Below are 22,835 nucleotides of genomic sequence, written 5' to 3'. Positions count from 1 at the left end.
AGCTATGATATTTTTTCATGATGCACACCATACAAGGAAGAGAGAAATTAGACTAACTGTGGTATGTAGCCTATCACTTAAATCAGCTTCTGTACCAGATGACTGGAGGATAGCTAAAGTGACAACAATTTTTTTTTTAAAGGCTCCAGAAACAATCCCAATTACAGGGTGGTAAACCTAACTTCAGTACCAGGCAAATTGTTTGAAACTGTAGTAAAGAACAGAATTATCAGACACACAGATGAACATAATTCGTTGGGGAAGAGTCAGCATGGCTTTTGAAAATGGAAATCATGCCTCTCCAATCTATTAGAATTATTTGAAGGGGCCAACAAACATGTGGACAACGGTGATCCATTGGATATAGTGTACTTAAAATTTCAGAAAGCCTTTGACAAGGTCCCTCACCAAGGGCTCTTAAACAAAGCTGTCATGGGATAAGAGGGAAGGTCCTCTCATGGATTAGTAACTGGTTAAAAAATAGGAAACAAAGGGCAGAAATAAGTTGTCAGTTTTCACAATGGAGAGAGGTAAATAGTGGTATCCCCAGGGATCCGTATTGGGACCAGCTCTGTTAAACATATTCATAAATGATCTGGTAAAAGGGGTAAACAGTGAGGTGGCAAAGTTTGGAGAATATACAAAATTACTCACGATAGTTAAGTCCAAAGTAGGGATGTAAACAGGGTTTAAAAATAGTAACCATTTAACCTACTAAAATTCTATCGGTTAAACGGTTAACAGTGAAGCTGTTCTGCTGGCCCCGCCAGGCACAGGGTCCCGGCAGCAGGCAGAGTTTAATTGTTAACCGAAACTGGTAAGACTACTCCTGAGGGCATTCTGTGCCAAAAAATTAAAAGTTCTGCACACAATATTTTAAAATTCTGCAAGTTTTATTTGTCAAATAAATGCAAAGGCTCCAGGATGGCAGTGGGGAGCACAGGCCACTGGCTGCACGAAGGTGGAAGATCACCCTACACAGGGCCGTCCCTAGCTGTTCTGGGGCCCTATGTGGGGGGTGCGTGTGGGGCCCCAGGCCTCTGCAGGGGCGGGAGGGGGGCTGGGCCCCAGGCCTCTGCAGGGGGAAAGCGGGGGGCAGGGGGAACCACCCCCAGCACTCCCCAGCAGCGCGGCTGGGGCCAGGTTGCTGCACTCCCGCACTCAGGCTAGGTCTACACTACCCGCCTGAATCGGCGGGTAGAAATCGACCTCTCGGGATCGATTTATCGCGTCCCGTTGGGACGCGGCAATCGATCCCCGAATCGACATTCTTACTCCACCAGCGGAGGTGGGAGTAAGCGCCGTCGACAGAAAGCCGCAGAAGTCGATTTTGCCGCCGTCTCACAGCGGGGTAAGTCAGCTGCGATACGTAGCTGAATTTGCGTATCTTAAATCGACTCCCCCCTGTAGTGTAGATGTACCCTCGGGGGTGGGTCTGGGAAGAGGTGGAGAAGGAGTGGGGCGGAGCAGGCCCTTGGGAAGAGCCAGAGCAGGGGCTGGAGTAGCACACAGCTGCGTGCTTTCATATGGGTAAGGACGGCCCTCACCCTGCAGCCTCTACCCCCAGGACACTGACTCAGCAGTGAGGCTGCACCCAACCTTGACACAGCATAAGGCCTGGGCCTGCCCCAGCCCCAGAAACACCCTGGGGCCCTGCTGTTCTGTGCCAGGTGCACCAGGTGTGGGGCAGCTAGGCTCAACCAGGCAGGATCCAAGTGTGGAGGGGCTCAGTGTGGGGGGATCCAGATGCGGAGTGAGAGGATTCAGTGAGAGACAATCTGGGTGCAGGCAGCTCTGTGGGGTGTCTCGGTGTGTGGGGGGGGATCTGGAGGAACAGAGGCTTATCAGGGGGTTCCAGATGCAGGGGCAATGGGACTCTGCAGGGGCTTCCAGATAAAAGGTTGTTGGGGCTCAGCAGAGAGGTATGGGTGTGGGGGTCTCAGCAGGGGTGTGTGGGTGCTAGGGGAGTGGGGCTTGGTGGGGGTCTGGGTGCAGCTAGTTGGCGATCAGTGGCATGGGGGTTTGGATGTGGGGGCTCAGGGTGGTGCAGGGGGTGGTGTATCAGGGTGGGGTGCGAGTGCAAGGAGCTCAGCGGGGGGTGGTCTGGATGCAGGGATGGGGGTTCAGAGACAGGGGGTCTGGGTGCAAGGGTCTCCAGATGCAGGGGTTGAGGTTCACTGGGGTGGGGTTCGGATATGAAGGGCTAGGGGGCTTCTGGATGTACCGAGTGAGGCTTGGCAGGGATGTCTGGGTATGGGAGGTCTGGATGCAGAGGGGTTGGGTGGATGGGGGGGGAGTAGCTCTGCATACAGTTACCCCCCGACACACACACACACACGAGTGATGGGGGCAGGAAGCAGGGGAGGATGCTGAGCTTCCTGTAGCTGGGGGAGGTTTCTGGGGGTGAGTCTGAAACAACCCCAGCCACTTCTTGCAGGGGAAGAGGAAGTCTCATCCTCTCCTGCCTCCAGCCCAGCAGGGACTAGCAGCTAATCCTAGCTCAGGATAGGAGCCACTGGCTGGGGAGTCCCCAGCCCTGTGGTGATTTACCTCTTCGCCAGCTGCTCTGGGTGCCTGAAACGTTATACCTGCACTGCTAGAGAGTGGTGCATGACTGCTCTTGCAGCTTCCCTTTGATTCCCTGTCAGAAAAACATTTTTCTGTGGGGAAGAAAAGAAATCTGTGCGGGACATGAATTCTGTGCACATGCAGAATTTCCCCAGGAGAATAAGACTGATGCCTATCGGTTAACCGGTTAGACTTTTACAACCCTAGTCCAAAGCAGACTGCAAAGAGTTACAAAGCGATCTCACAAAACTGGGTGACTGGGCAACAAAATGTCAGATGAAATTCAATGTTGATAAGTGCAGAGTCATGCACATTGGAAATCATAATCCCAACTAGACATACAAAATGATGGGGTCTAAATTAGCTGTTACCACTCAAGAAAAAGATCTTAGAGTCATTGTGGATAGTTCTCTGAAAACATGCACTCAATGTGCAGCAGCAGCCTATAACAGGTTCAAAAAAGAACTAGATATGTTCATGGAGGATAGGTCTATCAATGGCTATTAGCCAGGATGGTCAGGGATGCAACACTAAGCCCTTTGGGGCAAGGACTTCCTTTTTTGTTCTGTATTTCTACAGCCCCTTGCACAGTGGAGGGTTGGTCTATGACTAGGGCTACTAAGAACTATGGTTTAAAAAAAAAAAAAAAAAAGGTTTGATAAAGGAGAGATTCAGGAGGTTATTCCAGATGGCAGGAGCTGCAGAGGAGAAGGCTGTGGCACCAACTCCCTATAGTGATGAAGCAGTGGGAAAGGACAAGGTGAAGGCTGGTGCCAACTGAGACGAGGGGAGCAGTGAGAGACAAGGGCAGCGATACAGGTTGGATCAAACATAGACAGTGTTAAGAACAAGGAAAGTTATTTTGAACTGCTTCACAAAATAAAGGGGAAACTAGCAGAGCTGTCTCAGGATGGGGGGTCTATGTGGCCACAATCTGTCTCCTCCTCCCACTTCCTCAGCTGGGCACTGTTGAGTGTGAGGGACAAGTCTGTGGCTGGCAAGGTGACTTGGTTTTACCCACCCCTGGCTCCACCTTCTTCGGTAGGAGAAGAGGGCTCTTGGCTTTTCAGGGGAAATGCTGGCACCTAGCAGCAGCTATTCAGAACAACTCTCTCCTGTCCCCCTCACAGGGCTGTGGTATGAGTGAGGCAGAAGCACCAGATGAAAGGAGAGGGAGATGCTCTGTATAGCGTTGCAGGGCAGAAAGCAGCAAGCAGGAAGGAGGGAACACTACTTCCTGCAAAGCCCCAGGGTCCCCAATTCCTGCTCCCAGAGGAAACTGGGAAAGGTTAAATGGGGATAAGAGAGGAGAACTTAGGGGCCATAGGAAAGCTGAAAAGACAGTGGGGGGAACACTGCCATTCTGGTTTCAAAAGTAGAGCGGGAAAGGCCCTGAGACTGCATGAACTCAGGGGAGAGGAGAATAGTGCAATAATATTTGACACCTCCCCACTAAATGTTTAGTTCCCATCTGCAAAAGCAACAGGGTAGAATCTCCCCTTCCAAAAACACAAGTAAAATTAAAGCCTCACCTCTTCTGAATCCTTCCCCCTTGTCTATCTCTCCTGCCCTTGAGACAGTGCTCACTGATCTCTGTGTTCTTTTGTGGATTACTCTACACCTCACCATTACAGGGACACAGCTGAGTTTGCTTGGGTCTTTCATTTTCACTGTTTTCCCCAGAATTTCAAGAGGAAAAGCACTGGAACATTTGGTAAAATGTGTGAACAGTACAAGTCTCTGCAATGACCTCTGAGAGCGGGACGGACCCGTTTGTTTCCTTTTTAGGTTTAGAGAGAAGTAAAACCTGCACCAAGGAGAACAAATAACATGCAAATAATTCACTGAGTCACTTTCAACCCCACACTAATGCACTACAAATAGAGTGAATGCGAAAGTGGCTGGATGAGCTGGCTGCCCAAGTATGTACCTAAGGTCTCAGACGAGTGTGACTTGGGATGGGTAGCCTCTCCTGCTACTCACACTACCGTGGTTGCTCTGCTATTTTTAGCTCAGTCAAATCTAGCAGGGTTATGTCAAACTGGAAGTTCCAGCTCAAGTTGGTGGAAGGTGTAAGTTACACCTTCCACCAACAAACACTACAGAAGGAAAACAAGAGGCAGCAGCTAAAGGTCAGCATGGGTAATGAGAATACCAGTAAAACACAATGCTTTTCATCACAGGAACTCAAAGCACTTTACAAATTAAATCCCCAGCACCCTTGTGCGGTGGATGTCATCATCCCCATTTTGCAGATGGGTAAACAGAAATACAGAGCAGGAAATAATTTACTCAAGGTTCCCACAGTCACTCATTAACAGCCACTGCACTATCCAGCAGAGTACTCCCCTCACATTTAAGGCACAAAGTCATAAAAGTAACTATATAATAATGATCTCAGCAGATCTCCTCCTTGTGCATACTGAATCTTGCATCTACAAACTTTAGTGATGAGCACACAGTTTTACAGCTTTTTACTCCGATGGAGCAAACAACTAAGAGACACTGACTCAGTTTATTTCTCTTGCTACTCTCTCAGAGCAAACTAAATTCTGACTGCAGAATCCTTGTTACTGGTGATGAGGCACATGCAGAGAAGTGGCCTTGGGGTGCCAACTCTGAAGCATGGGGACACCACCACAGTGCCAAAAATGCAACCTCTGCTCCATGAGCACTTGCATTCCCTCCCCCCCTGTTCAAGTGATATCCTGCCAACATTCTAACAAGGAATCTCTGAAAAACATTCTACCTCACTAAAGGCTTGTCTACACTGGCACTTTACAGCCCTGCAACTTTCTCGCTCAGGGGTGTGAAAAAACACCCTTCCCCCCCCCCCCCCCCCCCCCCCCCCCGAGTGCTGCAAGTGTCAGCGCTGTAAAGAGCCTGTGTAGACAGTGCACCAGCACTGGGAGCCATTCCCCTCGTGGAGGTGGGTTTTTTTTAAGAGCACTGGAGAGCTCTCTCCCAGCGCTATGCCCCGAATACACAAGCCATGTTAAAGCGCTGCTGCGGCCAGTGAAGACGTGCCCTTAGCAAGGCATGGAACATTCTCTGGGTAAAATGCTCTTCCCCAAAAACATCCATCAGTTCCTCACTCTCTCCCCCTACAAATCAATTAATTCTTCCACACTCCCCCAAGTTCTGTGAGCTGACTGGTTGGGAATAGGTTCCCTCTGATAGAAAGGCTGAGTGATAATGTGAAGATAGGATCTCTTTAGTTCATGAGGTAGGTGCGTCTTCTCTAGAAGATTTTAGAGGATTGGGTGGGAGAGGAGGGTATCTTAGCTGGTGGGGAAGGGAGTTGTGAAGGAAGAACAATGCTCCAGGCTCTCTCAGTACCAACTCTTCAAACTATAAGAGAGATGAGGTAGGTGAGGTAATATCTTGTATTGGACCAAGCTTTTCAAACTAGGAGTTGATGAGAGGGACATGCATTGGCAGGGAGAGAGGTAGGCTGCAGTGGCTACAGGATCCCTACTCAGTGTAGCAGCAAGTTCTTCCCATCTCTTCCTTATTTGTGACTCCAGTGGGCTGTGCAGAGGGAAGGAGGGCACAAGAACTATGCACCGCATACCTCATTCACCGTTAAGTGTCATCCATAGTAGACACTTAACTGAACAGGTTGATGCACAAAATTCAGCATGTCCTCACTAGCCTTGTTGAACTGGCTAAGTTTGGGCCGGTGTCCACACTGATTTGCCAAAACCAATTCAGCTATTTGTACATTATCCCCACCATGGAGGGTGTTTTGGGAGCAGAGCTCGCAGCCCCACACCACAGATGCAGCCAATAGTTCATTGACTGAGCGTCCCCATTTTGTCTCCCTTACCATGAACACACTAGAAACCTACCCTCAAATAATGCCCCCTGAAAACGTCTTCCTCCGCCAGCCTTCAGTGAACCCCACAGCTTTACATGTCCTACGTGAGCAAACCACACTTAGTTTGCTAGCTGATAGGCCCCTTTCTGCCTCTATGCCATGCCCTATACAGTTCTCCTCCCACCCCACATTAAGTCAGCCGTGGAAATCGTACCCCACCACCAGCCTCCACTAATCCCCTCCATTTCTGCTCTAGATATCCTTGACTACAAATACCTTCTCAATAGCTCCCCCACTTTAGTGCTACCTCCAGTCATGCTAAACTTTCTGCTGACAATCAACAAGAAACACTTTTAAAATAAGGAAGACAGTATTATCCCTAAAGATATGCTGCCTGTCTGTCTCTGCTTCACTGCCTAGAACCTCCCCCAATCTCTGTACTATGGGATTTGAAGAAACAGTGCACATAACTTGCATTAGCAGCAACAGTAGCCCCTGCACATCTTGTCTGCCACTCATAACTCTGAAAATGGTATGAAGATACATGGATTGCCAATGGCCACTCACTGAGTGATGAAAGGGCCACAGTTACAGCAGATGGCAAAGTCACTAACATTCCTCCAACACTGGTTTATGAAATAACACTGCTTGTGTGCCCTTTGGGATTCTTGTGAGACCCAAGAGTCCAGCTGCTCTAACACTCCTTTCTTTGGCTCCCAGTCCCACTCTGGCTATGTTCTACCGCAGCTCTGCAGCCATTATGTGCTGTGGCTCTGTTTAACAGGTGTCCAAGGTGGTGACCCTGCAGGCGGTTCTGTGATGAAGGTGCCATTGCATTGTTTAGAGCATGAAGTATTACCTGCACCCATATATTCACAATGTCAGACCTGTTGGCAAGAGCACCTCCCTTCTGCCACAAAATTACCAGACCATCTCCTGAGCCTGTAAATCTTGACACACTCACTGGTTTGGAATAAAATCAGACCCAGGTGAAATGTTACAATAATCAAAGACTGGGAACACTTCTCTCTCACTTCATAGTCACCTGAAGCATGTGCCAAGTGAACATATATGTAAGCAGAGCCACCTTGAGCTTCCTGCTGGGAAACAGTTCAGCAGCTGCCTTTTTCTAAGGCTGGGATTCACAGACTGCCTGCTAGGCGACCACTGAATTCTGGCTCTGAAGTTCATTCTAATCAGCTCAGGACTCTTCATCCTCTCAACCATGTGGCCTTGATGCACAGTACTGTTTTTGATCAGATGAAGCACCAGCTTCACAACATTTAAAGACGACTTGCAAAGGGGGAAACAATTGGGTGTTTTCTTTTTTTGGCATCTTTGTGACCGATAAAGGCAGCCTGAAAAGTGTTGTTTGTTTTTGGTGAGACAGGGAGTTGCCTGCTTGCTTTTAAATTAGAAACATACAGGTTTGTCAAGCCTGTAAGATTCTATAACCTTTATCTATACTAAGGGAATTTTGAAAACATTTCCCATCATTGCTAATACAAGTTCAGCTTCACTGGTGTTAGCCACAGCTGAAGGACCGAGTGTAAATGGGCTGCCAGCAGCCACTGGTATTTTACATGCTATATGGATTAGGTCTGTGCTGAGCCTGGTACCTCTTGATCCACCCTGATGCTTCCTTTCCAGCACCTCATGGAGGCTTCACTAGATGGCTACCCAACTTGGAGCTTGTGACTTTACTGACATAACCTGTAACCGTATAGATCACTGTTATATAGTTGCAACAAATATTGTACAAAGGTTGTTGTGTAAGGTGTCTATGAAAAGGTTATGATTTGCTGATTATGCTATCTGTATGGGTGTATCATTTTTGTTGTTGAAGTTATGAATATTGGCTATGTATTTGAATATCAATGTGTTTTGATTCTAAGTAGCCTCAGTGAAGCATTTGGTCAGCTTCTTAAGAAAGAACTATTCTCAGTAAGTGCCTGATCAAAAAACACCTGGCTGACAATGAGCTTTGGGAGATGCCAATCCACATCTGAGCTTTCCTGGGAACCTTCAAACTAACATGTAAACAATGGTGTCAGCCTGTAAAGAACTGAGTCATGCATGGACATGTAGCTTGCCCATGTGACTCCAGGCTTCATCTTGCTGCTGTGATCTTCCACAGGGCGGAGGATATAAAAGGCCTTGAAAATTCCTCCATCTTGTCTTCAATCCTGCTTCTGACCTCTGGAGGGACTTTGCTACAAACTGAAGCTCTGAACAAAGGACTGACTGACCCATCCCAGCTGTGGATGTATTCCAGAGACTTAATTTGAACCTGCAGTTTATTCCATTACTGAACCAAGAACTTTGCCATTAATGTATGTAATTGATTCCATTTAACCAATTCTAGCTCTCATCTATATCTTTTTCCTTTTATGATTAAACCTTTAGAGTCTAGATTCTAAAGGATTGGCAACAGAGTGATTTGTGGGTAGGATCTAACTTGTATATTGACCTTGGTCTGGGGCTTGGTCCTTTGTGATCAGGAGAGCCATTTTTCTTTTACTGGGGTATTGGTTTTCATAATCATTCGTCTCCATAACAAGTGGCAGTGATGGGGATACTGGGAAACTGAGTGTCTAAGGAAATTGCTTGTGTGACTTATGGATAGCCAGTGGGGTAAAACTGAAATCTTCTCTGTTTGGCTGGTTTGGTTTGCCTTGGTGTGCACAGGAACCCCAGCCTTGGGCTATAACTGCCCTGCTTTAAGCCATTTGTCCTGAATTGGTACTCAGTTGGGTCTCACCAAAGCCAGCATCATTACAGAGCTATTCCTCACATGAGCAATGACAATGATAGGCAGGTCAACCTTTAGCATGTGGCTGTGGAGTGGGTGATCAAGTGAACGTGAATCTCTTCTAGCAGTGGGTCACCCTGATGGCTGGAGGTTTGTTAGCTGATCTGTGGAGTAGAGTGTCAGGTAAGGGAACAGGTGTCCCATGTGATGGGATGGGGTTCAGAGTATGAGAGGGGCATCAGGTCTCTTCCAGTTCCTCTCTTTAAACTCCAGGCTGGAGGTGGGCTGCAGTGGCTACAGGACTCCAAAGCAGTCCAGCAGCAGCTTGGCCCTCACTCCTCTCCTCCTTGTGTGCTGCTAGGGTGACTGACCAGGCTAGGGTCACTGCCAGGTTGACTTTTCTGTTAGTGGGTTGAGTGCTGGTGGCTGCAACTGACTATCTATTTCTGCATTTCTCCTGCTCCTTTATGTATGAGCTGCAAGCTACTGAAAGAGCATTCAGAGCATATCAGGACAGGTAGTGGAGAGAGAGAGAGAGAGAATGCATGCAGCAACCCAAGGGAGTAGAGAAAACACCTAAGAAGTGAGGAGGCAATAGAATGAGGAGAAGAAGAAAAAGAGGTGAAGGAGCAATAGCTAAAGGAAAGGAATAGCTCAGTCAGGAAGAGGCCAAAGAGAGGGAGACAACAGCAGATAAAGAAAAAAAAAAGGATGAAAAGACTACAAGGAAAAAATGGAAAAAGGTAAGGGAAAATAAGGAGGAAACAAAATGCTGAGATTTTCACTGAATATGTCACTTCAGCTCTGAAAAGTCACTTTCCCACATTTTGCTTAATCTCACCAGCAGACATACCACACCAATAAAATTTGAGGATGGAAGGTAACAGGAGGCAAGGGCAAAATATTGTGACTGATATAACTTGAGTCAAATCACTGCTCACTTTTGAGTTTGAAATTAAGTTAACAGGGTAGCATTTGTTCTTTAATAGTGCTTGCTGAAATAGCAGTACATTCCACCAAAATTTCAAGTCCCATTCAGTTGTCATTTAATATGTTTTGCCTTATCTGATCTTTCTATTCCTCTAGTGTCATTGTCATTTCTACTGTACTACTCACTGAAGTAAAACTTCATACGATGCTCTGACTCCCAATTGTGGTCATCAAAAATCCCCTTCACGTAGAAGAAGGCATAGTTAACCCTGGTATTCTGGCCAAATTTCAGCTCACATTTACATTTTGCCTACCTAAATTCTTCCTCTAGTTTCTACTAGATACAATATTCATCTTCACTATCTTTCATAAACCACTGTGTTGCCATGCATCATTAAACAACTGATACATTTCTCCCCAGAGGTAGTTTCCCTTAGTTGGTGGGTGAGTTATCATTGTATATTGTGTGATTTGCAATGAGCTCTAGGAAACCTTGGGATATTAAGTTAAATAAAATAGTTATCTTTATATAGCTCTTAACATACTGGAAATTTACTCTGTTTAAAGGCATTTGACCAAGAGCAACTTACTACAATCATCTATAGGCTTGGTTTCATTAACAGCAGATTTCACTTCAGAGAATGTATTCCTTTAAACAAGGTAAAATAGCTACCCTCACCTGAAGTGTGCATGTGTCAGTTTCACAGTAATGACACCTCTGACATCTTCATGGCCTCCTTGTGGGTACCCCTACTCAGGTCTCATGCCTCAAGCTGTCACCTGTCTCGGGGTGGGAACACACATACCCTCTCCCTCTAGGCTGGGGATTTAGGCTTCAATTCATCCTGTAACTCACCGATCACCTTAGCAAGTCTGAGTTTATTTCAGATATATATATATAGATATATATATATATAGTGTGACAAAGTTCCTCCTCTATCTTGGTGGGTCCTGTGCTTATTGGCGGATTTTCTTGCCTCAGAGATTCACCATGTGGGTTTGGGAACAGCCCAGAGACCTTCCCCTCTGGAAGAGCCCACAGTCCAGGTCAATTGGGAGGTTTGGGGAGAACCCAGGCCCGCCCTCTACTCCGGGTTCCAGCCCAGGGCCCTGTGGATTGCAGCTGTCTATAGTGCCTCCTGTAACAGCCACATGACAGCTACAACTCCCTGGGCTACTTCCCCATGGTCTCCTCCAAACACCTTCCTTATTCTCACCACAGGACCTTCCTCCTGGTGTCTGATAACACTTGTGCTCCTCAGTCCTCCAGCAGCACACCCTCTCACTCTCAGCCCCTTGTGCCTCTTGCTCCCAGCTCCTCACACTAACACCACAAACTGAAATGAGCGCCTTTTTAAAACCCAGGTGCCCTGATTAGCCTGCCTTAATTGATTCTAGCAGCTTCTTAATTGGCTCCAAGTGCCCTAATTAGCCTGCCTGCCTTAACTGGTTCTAGCAGGTTCCTGATTACTTTAGTGCAGCCCCTGCTCTGGTCACTCAGGGAACAGAAAACTACTCATCCAGTGACCAGTATATTTGCCCTCTACCAGACTCCTGTACCCCACTGCTCTGGGTCTGTCACAATATTTTTTATATATATATAAATTAAATAAAGGAGGGAGTTTGAGTAAATTTGAAGCTCTAATGTACCCTGCTTCTCCCCCACTTGCATTTCAGTCTGACTAACTCAGTCAGGGTAGCATTGGGATATGCCAAATAAAGATACCTAAGCGATGAAGCCTGGAGTCAAACTGAGTTTTTGGGAAGCTGAGTGGATAGAAAGAGGTCTCAGAGGGAACCCCAACATACTTGTGTAGAAATAATTTTCTTTTGCATTTGTTCCATATTTACTAGTCCAGACTGGGGAACTCTTTATTTTAATAAAAATGTAGAGGAGTGGACTCACCCCTGCAGCACCTCCTGCTGGTGACTTCCAGGAATTACCTCCTTCCAGCTCTGGAGTGCCCTCTGCAGGCTGGTGATCCGCCTGTCCTCTGGCCCCCCCATGTCCCTCCCTGGACCCCAAAGCCCTTGTACCTGGGGTGCTGCCCCCTAGCAGTAACCCCTCAGTCTTAGGGTCCCCCCTCCCTGGGGAACCCCCACCCACTATTCCCACCTCAGTATAAGGCTACTGCCAGTCACTATCTAGCCCCATGCCCTGGGGCAGACTGCAGTATCAGCCTACTCATCACTGGCAAGGTTGGGTTTGGACCTGCTACCTTGGCCTACCCCTGTGCTGCCCTCTGCAACCCCGAATACCCCTTGGCCTTCTGCTAGGCCACAGCCTGGGGCTTTCCAGGCTGGAGCTCCTCAGCCTGTCCCCAGCCCTGCTCCACTCAGGTACTCTGTTTCTAGCTCCCTGCAGCCAGGCCCTTCTCTCTCTGAATACAGAGAGAGAGTGAGTCTTTGCTCCTGGCTCCCAGCCTTTATAGGGCCAGCTGGGCCCTGATTGGGGCATGGCCCAGCTGCAGCTGCTTCCCCAATCAGCCCAGGCCTTTCTTTCACAGCCTGCCAGCCCTCTCCCAGGACTGGTTCCAACCCTGTCAGGGCTGGAGCGGGTCACCACCCCGCTACAGAAAGACTATATATGACTCAAGTTTCCCCACTCACCTTATATTATAGGCTAAAAAGACAGAATGACTGAGCCACCTAAGATAAGAGGGAGAACACCCAAAGAACCATTTATTATAAACAAGATAAGTTAGGAATGTAGAGAGAAGGTAAAGAGTAGGTCAAGCATGGACAATGATTGGTTCCTGCAAAGTAACTGATCCAATCCAAAAATGTGTAATGCAATGTATAGGAAATGTAATGAGATGTGTTTTTATATATATTTGTTATATTATATGTATGTATGTATGTGGCAGGATTAGGATGGGTGCTGAGGGAGGCATTTGTCAGAATTGATCAGGTATCTGCTAGCTGTGGAACTTTATTGAGCTGAGACCAAAACCACATACAGTGACTGGTGACATAGGGTGGTACTGGAGACGTGGCTATAGAAGGTCTGAATGAGGAAGGAGATAAATCTGTGGGAAGTTTCCCCTTATCACTATGAAAGTTCTGCTCACTATGGACCTTGGTAAACCCACATGGGTGTACAGCTCAATGAGAAACTGGGGGCTGAGGGAACTGTGTATGGCAATGCATATAGTCATGCAGAGGTGTGTGATCAAAATGAAAAGTGTCTCTGAGATTCAGTACCAGGTATAGTATGGCACCAATGGCACTGAAACACCAGGCCCACACTCGAAGCCGATGACTACAAGGGGGCCCACACAAGGTTAATCCAGCCCTGGTCAGCTAGTGTACTATCATATAAACTTTACAGCAAGAACTCGTACCTCCAAGGCCCTGCAAATATGGTTCTGCCTGCATCTATATATTTTAATACAGGCCAATTATTCCTTATAAATATGGACACCAAGCTATAACTGTTGACTTTGCCGTTAGATAAACTCCTCTCACAATAGATAAACCTGAATACTGTGGGCAGAGATAATTAAGAAACATCCATAGACTTAAATTTTATTTATTTTGTACAATAACTTCACAAACTATATAAAAAGGAATCACTTCCCCCCGCCGATGAAGTGTAATCACAACTGTGGTAGAATGTTTACCAGTACACAGCAAAAACATACTGCAGTTTAGGACGGGAAGTGAAGAACACCATTATACCCAACTGAAACTCCATGGGAAAATACAAGTAGGTAAAACATAATTATCCAAATTTGAATTTAGCCAGAACACCAAAGTCAATGGCTTTACCAACAGTGCTATCAGATTTTTGAGAACGATATGTATCAGACATCAGACCCTACTTTTCAAGACAGACAAATACCAGGATATGTATTGCAAACCACATCTCTATATAAAACTGCAACCAACCCTGACAAACCAAGCAAATTAATTTGCCCATCCTCCAGGTACAACACACATCAGTTTCAGAGTAACAGCCGTGTTAGTCTGTATCCGCAAAAAGAAGAACAGGAGTACTTGTGGCACCTTAGAGACTAACAAATTTGTTAGTCTCTAAGGTGCCACAAGTACTCCTGTTCTTCTTTTAACACATATCAGTGACATTTGCATACTCACACACTGAGTTAGTGTATCCACAAGGGGCTCTGATACCAGTCAACTCTGTTTTTGGAGAACCAGGGCGCAGTGTCTGGTGTGTCTGACTCATGAGGGACACCCCCTCACCCCCGCAGGTCTCTCCTTGAACCAAGACCGATCAGAAAAAAGGCTTGCAGAGAGCACTAAAGGGCGTTGGGAGACACACCTAGACCTGTCCTGACAAGAGTGACAAAATTAAGACATCTCCATTTCCATACAGAATGGAGAGCAGAGACAACTCCCCTAGCCTCATCTGCATGAAAGATGGGACAGGGATTAGCATACAGAATGAAGAACAGAGAACTGCACTGAACTCTAGGACCAGAAAAGCAGAGAAGCACTGCATCATGGGAATCTCTGCTCCAGATGTTAATGAACCTATGCCTGCCTACACCCAGCTCAGCAGTTATCAGACCAATTCTAGTAATGAATCCTTGATTGATATCCAAAATACTGAAGCAGCCTAGTTGCATTGTGAGCTCCCTGGAAGAAAACACCACCCATAGCCAAGAGTGATCAGCTCCTATTGTCTAGCCTAAAGAAAACCCTTGAGTCATCAGTTTACCCATAAACAAATCTAGTGTTCTCCCTTGAACCATTGTTGTTTCTCTAAAAAAAACCCTACCTATGTTCAAGTAAGTGTTCTGATGCTTAGATCCAAACTATGCATCAGTTCCACTGAGACTCCATCTTCTCCTGACTGATTGTGCTGGGGGCTCTGCCTGTCTCCAGCACTCAGGACCCTGAGCTACCACCATCACCTGGGAACCCCGACCAGTTCACCCTCATGGAATGGGTGAGATCCCCTTCTTTCTCTCTCTCTCTGTTTTCCTTTCTACCTTAGGTATTAACCTTTAATAATGTATGTTATGTTGGTTTAGCCCTCCTTGTGTAGTCATCACTATTATTCAATAAATAACTTTTATGGTTAAGCTGGTTGCTTCTCTCTCTCTTGCTGAACTTTACTCATCTGTGTTTTTAGCTTCCCCCATTTACTCTATAGCAACGCTCCTTTTACCTAAGCTAAAGATCCCTGCAGCGCCCAAAATACTGTGGGGTTTGCTCATCAAGTAGGTTACTGCCAGGACAATTGTGATGTGAGAGTGGGGATAGGGACGTGCTGAATCTGGGACACATAAGGATGACAGCTTGCAAGTGCTGCTTGATCCAGCCCATTGAGTCCAGGGACATATAATAGTGCTGATTGACCCAGTCCACTGAGAGAGAGAGAGAGAGTGTGAGTGTGAGTTCATCCAGTTCTGGGGCTGGAGGAACCAAGCCCTAGAGAACATAGGTCCTGCAGGATGGTTCCATTGGGAGGGGACTTGCATAAGGGAGAAGTAGAGCTCCATATGAAAACACACATGACACAAGCAGTACATTGATGGAACTACAGTACTACTCCCTCCCTCCCCCGAAGAGTAACCTGAATAAATGATGTGAAAGTGAAATGAATTATATTAAAGAAATAGAATGAATTAAAGAATGCAGTATGTACCTTTAAGTAGAAATGAGAAATGCTGCAATCCAGGTATCAGGAAAGCAGACATTAACTGTTAATGAATTGCTCCATTAAGGGCAATTGGTGAAGCATTAGCCTTAGATCGATAAGAGTTAATAAGGAAGCAAGATATGCATATTGTGCCCCAGGCAAATTTTACAATTTTGCTCTCTCTGTCCCTTTGTTTAGTTCGCACCCTTTTATCTGTATAAGTAAGACTGTTTGAATCTTGCATGGGGGCTCATATTATCTGGGTGTTATTAGCAGAGCGCTGTGCTAATAAAATAGAGTGGTCTGACAAAATATGAGTCCTGAGTCTAACTTTGACAATGAGCATACCCGAAAGTAACGGGCTGAGCTGGTAACAGCTCCTGCAGAGAAAAGATCTCTCCCCATATTCCAGCCCAAGTAGTTCAGCTAAGCCTTGGAGAGGGGGAAGAATCCTACGTAGCAATCTGGATGGGGAGCAGCAGCAGAGCAACTCGGGGATCCGTACAGTGGCAAATTCTCTGACCCTGATCATTTCTGCACAATCTAGCCCCAGCCTAACAACCACTGCCTGCTTCATGTCTTGCATGACAGCATGCTGACAGATCCATGAAAATGGGCTCCATGCTGTACAGGGAATGCCGAATACACCCCACTCAGTGGAAATACACCAGTTCCACTGAAAGAAGGCCCTCCATACCTGCAGAAGAAGGGATAAAATTCAACCCACACTGAAAAACACATTTGGGTCCACACATACTGTAGCAGGGACCGAAGTATAGAAGAGTTCTTGGGACAGTGTTTATCAGATCAGAATTCTGAAGTTTACGATACAACATCTGTACTCAAACTGGACCCCCGAAGTTTAAACAAGGTTATTGCCGAAGGCAGCACGGACAGACAAAATAACATTCTGGCCCACAGCTTCCAAGGAGGTGATCTGTTTACCGGCAACTCAGTAGAAATACTGACTTATGGTATCTGCTTGTCATGCAGGAAAGCCCCAGCTCCTGAGTTCTGTAAATGCTTATTCCAGCCCCTTCTCACAGGTTTTTCAGGTCAATACATGTTTTAGCTTTCCATTAAGCTAACTCTAATTCTTGTCACTGCTTTAGGACACTTCCTTACACACTAAGTTTAAATTTCCTCTCCACCTTTTCCAAAAGAAAATCTTTTCAACCAACTTTTCAGTCTGCATCCAGAAATGGAACACTGAATTCAACGGCTATTAAGCTTCCACCAACCCCCGCCAAACCAACTTCTCTCCCTCCCCCCCCCCCCTTCATCTTTTCAAACCAAGAGGAAGCAAGCATATTAGATCTACTTACTGCTGCTGCTCTCTTTCCTGTAGAGGAGTCACTCTGTGCAGAGTTATGGAGATTCCTGTGTGAATGGCAGACACTTCTCAGCCGTGAAACCCCACACCACAGAGAGACCTTTGTTGCCTCGCACATGCCAGGAAAGAGTCAGCTCAACACCGCAGGGAAAAAAAATTAAGTCAACGCTTTCAGCTTTTTTCCACCCCACAGGCCACTCCCTCATCCCTTCCTACATGCTCCTCTTCCCTTCCCCCGCCCCCTTTCTGAGTGTGCAAAGAGCTTCTCTCTATCTTCCAAAGCAAACAGCAGTCTATCCTGGAGGCATTCACACAGATCTAGGAGGGCAGCTTGCCAAAGACGCTACCACAATACAAATAATGAACAAAAATAACAGTAAGAAGTCTGGATTATGAAGGATTAAGAGCCTCGTAAACACAAAGATTTTCACCTGAGCCCCCATAGCCTCTGTCCTTATGGAGATTCTTCAAGTACAGCTTCTATCATCCTTACCTAGGTTAATCTGCCTAGCACCATCTTCCAAGCCCTCCTCCCCAGCCACACCCACAGACCTCTCCATACAGACCTTGTCACTATGTCCTAAGACATGCACTTCTTACACCTATCTCAGGCCCTGTCTACACTGGCAAGTTTCTGCGCAGTAAAGCAGTTTTCTGCACTGTAACTCCCAAGGTGTACACACTGCCAAGCCACTTAGTGCGCAGAAACTGCAGTTATAGTGCTGTAAAAAAAACACCCCAACAAGAGGCGTACAGATTTCTGTGCCAGGGCTACAGTGCAAGTGTAGACGCAGTGTTCAATTACAGCGCTGTGATTCACCTCTGGGAGATGTCCCACAATGCCTATTCTCACCCCTCTCTGGTCATCGGTTTGAACTCTACTACCCTGCCCTCAGGTGACCAACGGTCAGCCCCACCCAATACATTCCTTTTGAATTTTGAAAGTCCCCTTCGTTTGCTCAGTGATGTGTGCAGTGTTCTCAGTGCATCTTTCCAGGTGGCCATGCCTGCTCCATGCACCAGGTGATCCCCCGCTTGGAGCAATGCCGAGCCGCTGGACCTCATCAGCATTTGGGGAGAAGAGACTGTACAGTTCCAGCTGTGCTCCAGCCATAGGAATTGTGAGACCTACAGACAGATTTCACGATGCCTGACAGAAAGGGGACATCACCGGGACAAACTGCAGTGCAGAGTCAAAGTGAAGGAGCTGCAGAACACCTACCACAAAGCACGGGAGGCAAACCGCTGCTCCGGTGCTGCACCCACAAGCTGCCGGTTCTACAAAGAGTTGGACGCAATACTCGGTGATACTTGGGTGGCTCACGTGCGAGTTGAAAATGGACTGAGCCAGGAGGAGGAAATCTTGGACAAGGATGTGGAAGGGGGGGACCCAGAGGCAGAGGATGACTCGGAGGTCAGAGATGCATACAGCCAGCTCTTTTCTACCAGGGAGGAGATTAGCCAATCACTGCTGTCGGATGTTGGCGAAGTGCAAACAGGAAAGCAGGCCCGTGGTAAGTGGATTTGATTTTGGGAGTTGCTGAAGCGAGTTGGTTGGGGGAAGGAGGGTTGCAAAAGCAGGCTTGTCTCCCACCGCATGCCTAGTCTGAGCGGCGGAACAGGCTGTTGATAGACTCCCTCACTTCATAGGAATCTCCCTCAAAGATCTCCAGGAATATCACGTGGAGATACTGGGCAGAGCTGCTTTGTTTACTGCCCTATTAATGGTAACTTTCCCGCGCCACTGTGCCATCACCGGGGGGGGAGGGGAAAGGGGACCATTGCTACACACAGGCGAGCTGTACCGGGGCCAGGGCGTAAGCCACAGGCTTGGAGAAGACCCTCCCTTGATTCCCTGCTCACCCTCAGCAGCGAGATATTTTCCATAATGATCACATCCTGTGGAAAGTGTGGGGACAGGAATGATTATCAGGCCCCCGCAAAGGGCTGGCTCTTCCCAAGAGTCACGTGCCCAGTATACAGCATGGTCTGGGAAGAGTGATTTACCCTGCCCCTGCGGTTACTCACCATTTTGGAGGTCTTGTGGCTCATGTGTGCTTGCCTGGGGTCAGCCAGTTAGTGACAGGTGTGTGAGTACTGGCTGTGTTTTAAATCACTGAATCAGTGTTGTCTGTGCTGCAAACAATACTGCTTCTGTAAAATGTTGCGTTTAAACTTCAGAGAGATGACCTCGGGAGCCCAGCCTCCCCCTTTGTTATTGGCAGCTGAACGGCTGCACAGAATTAGAAAGCGGCCAAGAAGAACTAAGAAGGACTTTCTGCGTGAGGTGATGATGCACTTCGCTGCCGAGAAAAAGGAATTGAAGGAGTGGCGGGACAGCGAGAAGAGGGACTGAAAGGAGAACGTGGCACGCCAGAATGAAGCCATGGAGCAGCTCTTAAAGGTTCTGGAGCACCAAGCAGACACACTCCAGGAGATACTAGCACTGCAAACCAAGCAGCTCCACGCCCGCCTTCCCCTGCAGCCGCTGTCGCAAAACTCTTTCTCATGCTCCCCCCAGACCCTGCTAACACACTCTTATCAATCTCCTGGCTCCAGTCTATACTCGTGACATTCCACTCCTCCCCCCTCACAGTCCAGCACTGCGGACTCCCGCTAACCACTTCACTCAACACCCGTCCCTCTGCAGTTTGGCCCTGCTGAAGCACAGCACCCACTGAATTGTACTCCAAAGGAGAAGGTTGGATATGATCCCTGGACAAATCTTTAGCCATCCCAGGACCCCTCCTCCTCCTCCTGGGACCTTCACTTCCCCCATCCCCACTGATGTTTTTTTCTGATTTGACTTTCTCCTCCGGTTGTTTTTCTTTTATAAAAGAATTGTGTTGGTTTGCAACCAATCTTTATTCTATTAATTGAAAGCAAAAAGAGCCCTGCAAAGCAACATACAATTATGTTAAACCAACATATTGCATCATCTGCACCAATCACCTCCTAGCATTACAAGCACTGCACTCCTGAGCATAGCAACAAACATTAGTGGCTTTCAGCTTCAAATTGCTGCCGCAAGACATCCCTGATCCTTATGGCACCACGCTGCGTCCCTGGTCTCTGGCTGTTCAAACAGCCTCCAGATGCTGAGCCTCTGCGGTCCAACCCTGAGTGAAGCTTTCACCCTTCCCTTCACAAATATAATGGAGTGTACAGCACGCAGCTATAAGCATAGGAATATTGTCATCAGACAGGTCCAGCTTCCCATAGAGGCAGCGCCAGCAGGCTTTTAAACGGCCAAATGCACACTCCAGAGTCATTCTGCACTTGCTCAGCCTGTTGTTGAACCGCTCCTTGCTGCTGTCAAGTTGCCCCGTGTATGGCTTCATGGGTCACGGCATTAAGGGGTAGGCAGGGTCTCCCGGGATCAAAATGGGCATTTCAACTTCCCCTACGGTGGTCTTCTGGTCCAGGAAGAAAGTCCCTCCTTCCAGCTTCCTGAACAGGCCAGTGTTCTGAAAGATTCGTGCATCATGCACCTTTCCAGATCAGCCTGCATTAATGTCTGGGAAATGCCCGTGGTGATCCACAAGTGCCTGGAGAACCATTGAGAAATACCCCTTGCGATTAATGTACTCAGTGGCTAGATGGTCTGGTGCCAGAATTGGAATATGTGTGCCATCTATTGCCCCTCCGCAGTTAGGGAAGTTCATTTGTGCAAAGCCATCCACAATCTCACGCAGGTTGCCCAGAGTCACGGTCTTTCAGAGCAGGATGCGATTAATGCCCCTGCAGACTTCCATCAACACGAGTCCAACGGTCGACTTTCCCACTCCGAATTGGTTAGCAACCGATCGGTAGCAATCTGGAGTAGCCAGCTTCCACAGTGCAATCGCCACGTGCTTCTCCAACGGCAGGGCAGCTCTCATTCTCATGTCCTTGTGTCACAGAGCTGGGGCAAGCTCATCACACAGTCCCATGAATGTTGCTTTCCTCATCCGAAAGTTCTGCAGCCACTGCTCGTCATCTCAGACGTGCATCATGATATGATCCCACCACTCAGTGTTTGTTTCCCAAGCCCAAAAGCAGTGTTCCACTCTGGTCAGCACCTCCATGAATGCCACAAGCAATCTCATGTCATAGCTACTACACGTGGCGAGATCAATGTCACACTCCTCTTGCCTTTGTACTTTAAGGAATAACTCCACTGCCACTCATGACGTGTTGGTCAGAGCAAGCTGCATACTGGTCACCAGTTCGGGATCCATTCCTGCAGCCTGAAGAAGCAAGGCGCGCAATATAGAAACTGTTGAAAGATGGCGCCGAATGTGGACAGAAGCACAGGAATTGCTGGGATGCGAAGCAATGCATCACAGGCACTGGGACAGGACCCAGGATGCCCCGCGACCCTCTCCAGCTTCCCATAACTCTGAGCGGCAGAAGAGAAAGAGGTGCTCTGTGGGATAGCTGCCCAGAGTACACCGCTCCAAATACCGCTGCAAGTGCCGCAAGTGTGAACATGCTATTGCACAGGCAGCTGACAGTGTGAACACACAACAGCAGTTTCTCTTCAGCACTCTCTGAGCGGCACTGTAACTCCCGGCGCTGTAATTCTGCCAGCGTAGACATGCCCTCAGTATCAGCTAGTCAAAGTCAGTCAGTGGCGTGTCATCAAGGATGGAGTTTTGTGCTCCATACTTCTCTTTAAGTGCACCCCAACACCCCCAGATTCAGTGAGATATAGGGCTTGTCTACATGAACAATTAGTTTGCAGCAAGCTAGGGTGTGAATCTACCCCACACTAGCCAGCCATGCACTAACTATCTGTGTGGATCCTGCTGACATGCATTAATAGTTTGCTAGTGAGCTCTGACTTAGTCCCATTTCAAAGAGGACTAGATCAAAACTCACTAACAAACTGTTAATGCATGTCAGCAGCGTCCTCATGGACAGTTAGGCCATAGCTAGTTAGTATGGGGTACAGTCACATCCAGCTTGCTGCAAATGAAGGCCAGGTCTACACTTCAAACTTAAATCAGTATAACTACATTGCTCAGGGGTGTGAAAAATCCAAATCCCTGAGCAGCACAGTGATACTAATCTAACCCCTGGGGTGGACTGTGCTACATCAACAGGAGAAATTCTCCCGTTGACGTAGTTATCACCTCTCATGGAGGTGGATTAACTATGCCAATAGGAGAAGCTCTCCCATGTGCGCAGTACCATCTTCACTAAAACACTACAGCAGCTTTAAGTGTAGAGCTGCCCTTAATGTTCATGTAGACAAGCATACAGGGTTTATACCCAAGACTCCTGGTGTAGAATCTGGAAGGCTAGAACCTAGGACCATGGGGGTTCTGGGCCACTGATGCCTCCACATCACCACTAGAGGCTTAGGCTAGGTGTCCTTGGGAGGACCCCACAAAACTAGGCTCGGCAGGAAGTGCAGCCCCTGATAGCCACCGGGTGGGCTGATACCAGTATATAAAACCAGGAAGTGATGATGGGGAGCTGTCTGAGCAACCTCCCTGCTTCTGCTTTAGACCCTGCTAGCAACAGATCCTAGACTATAGCTTCCGACCTTCGTTCATCCTTGGCCTCGCTATTTGATTGGGGTTAGGTGTCAGGTTACAGACTGCAATCTCCTGGTAACCTGACCCTGCCTGCCTCCTGCCACCTGACTCTTGGTCTGCCCTGTCTCTGACTGACCTCCTGGCATCTGACCCAACCCAACTCCTGGCGCAACCACTAGGTCAGACTGCCCATGCCCCAGTCATGACAACTGGCTTCTATTCTCAGCTCTGCCACTGACTCTGTATGTGACCGTGGACAAGTCAGACCGAAGTTTTGAAGAGTGAGCTTTGGGCTC

General features: G+C 47.6%; 1 protein-coding gene across 4 annotated transcripts in view; it reads right to left on the bottom strand.

Moving 5' to 3' along the window:
* B4GALT4 (beta-1,4-galactosyltransferase 4) overlaps positions 1-22,835 on the bottom strand; it is a 72,190-nt gene that overhangs the window by 23,315 nt on the left and 26,040 nt on the right. Inside the window, exon 2 of one of the 4 annotated variants that reach the window (XM_054043482.1) lies at positions 17,007-17,148. The exons of the other annotated variants lie outside the window; for them this stretch is intronic. The gene's annotated coding sequence lies outside the window, so the exon portion shown is untranslated. The remainder of the gene's footprint in view (positions 1-17,006; positions 17,149-22,835) is intronic. 4 annotated transcript variants of the gene reach the window in all.

The sequence above is a fragment of the Malaclemys terrapin genome, chromosome 1, assembly GCF_027887155.1.
Source record: "Malaclemys terrapin pileata isolate rMalTer1 chromosome 1, rMalTer1.hap1, whole genome shotgun sequence".
Taxonomy (NCBI): domain Eukaryota; kingdom Metazoa; phylum Chordata; order Testudines; family Emydidae; genus Malaclemys; species Malaclemys terrapin.
The sequence above is the reverse complement of the archived record's forward strand: the minus strand, read 5'-3'. Positions and strand labels throughout refer to the sequence as shown.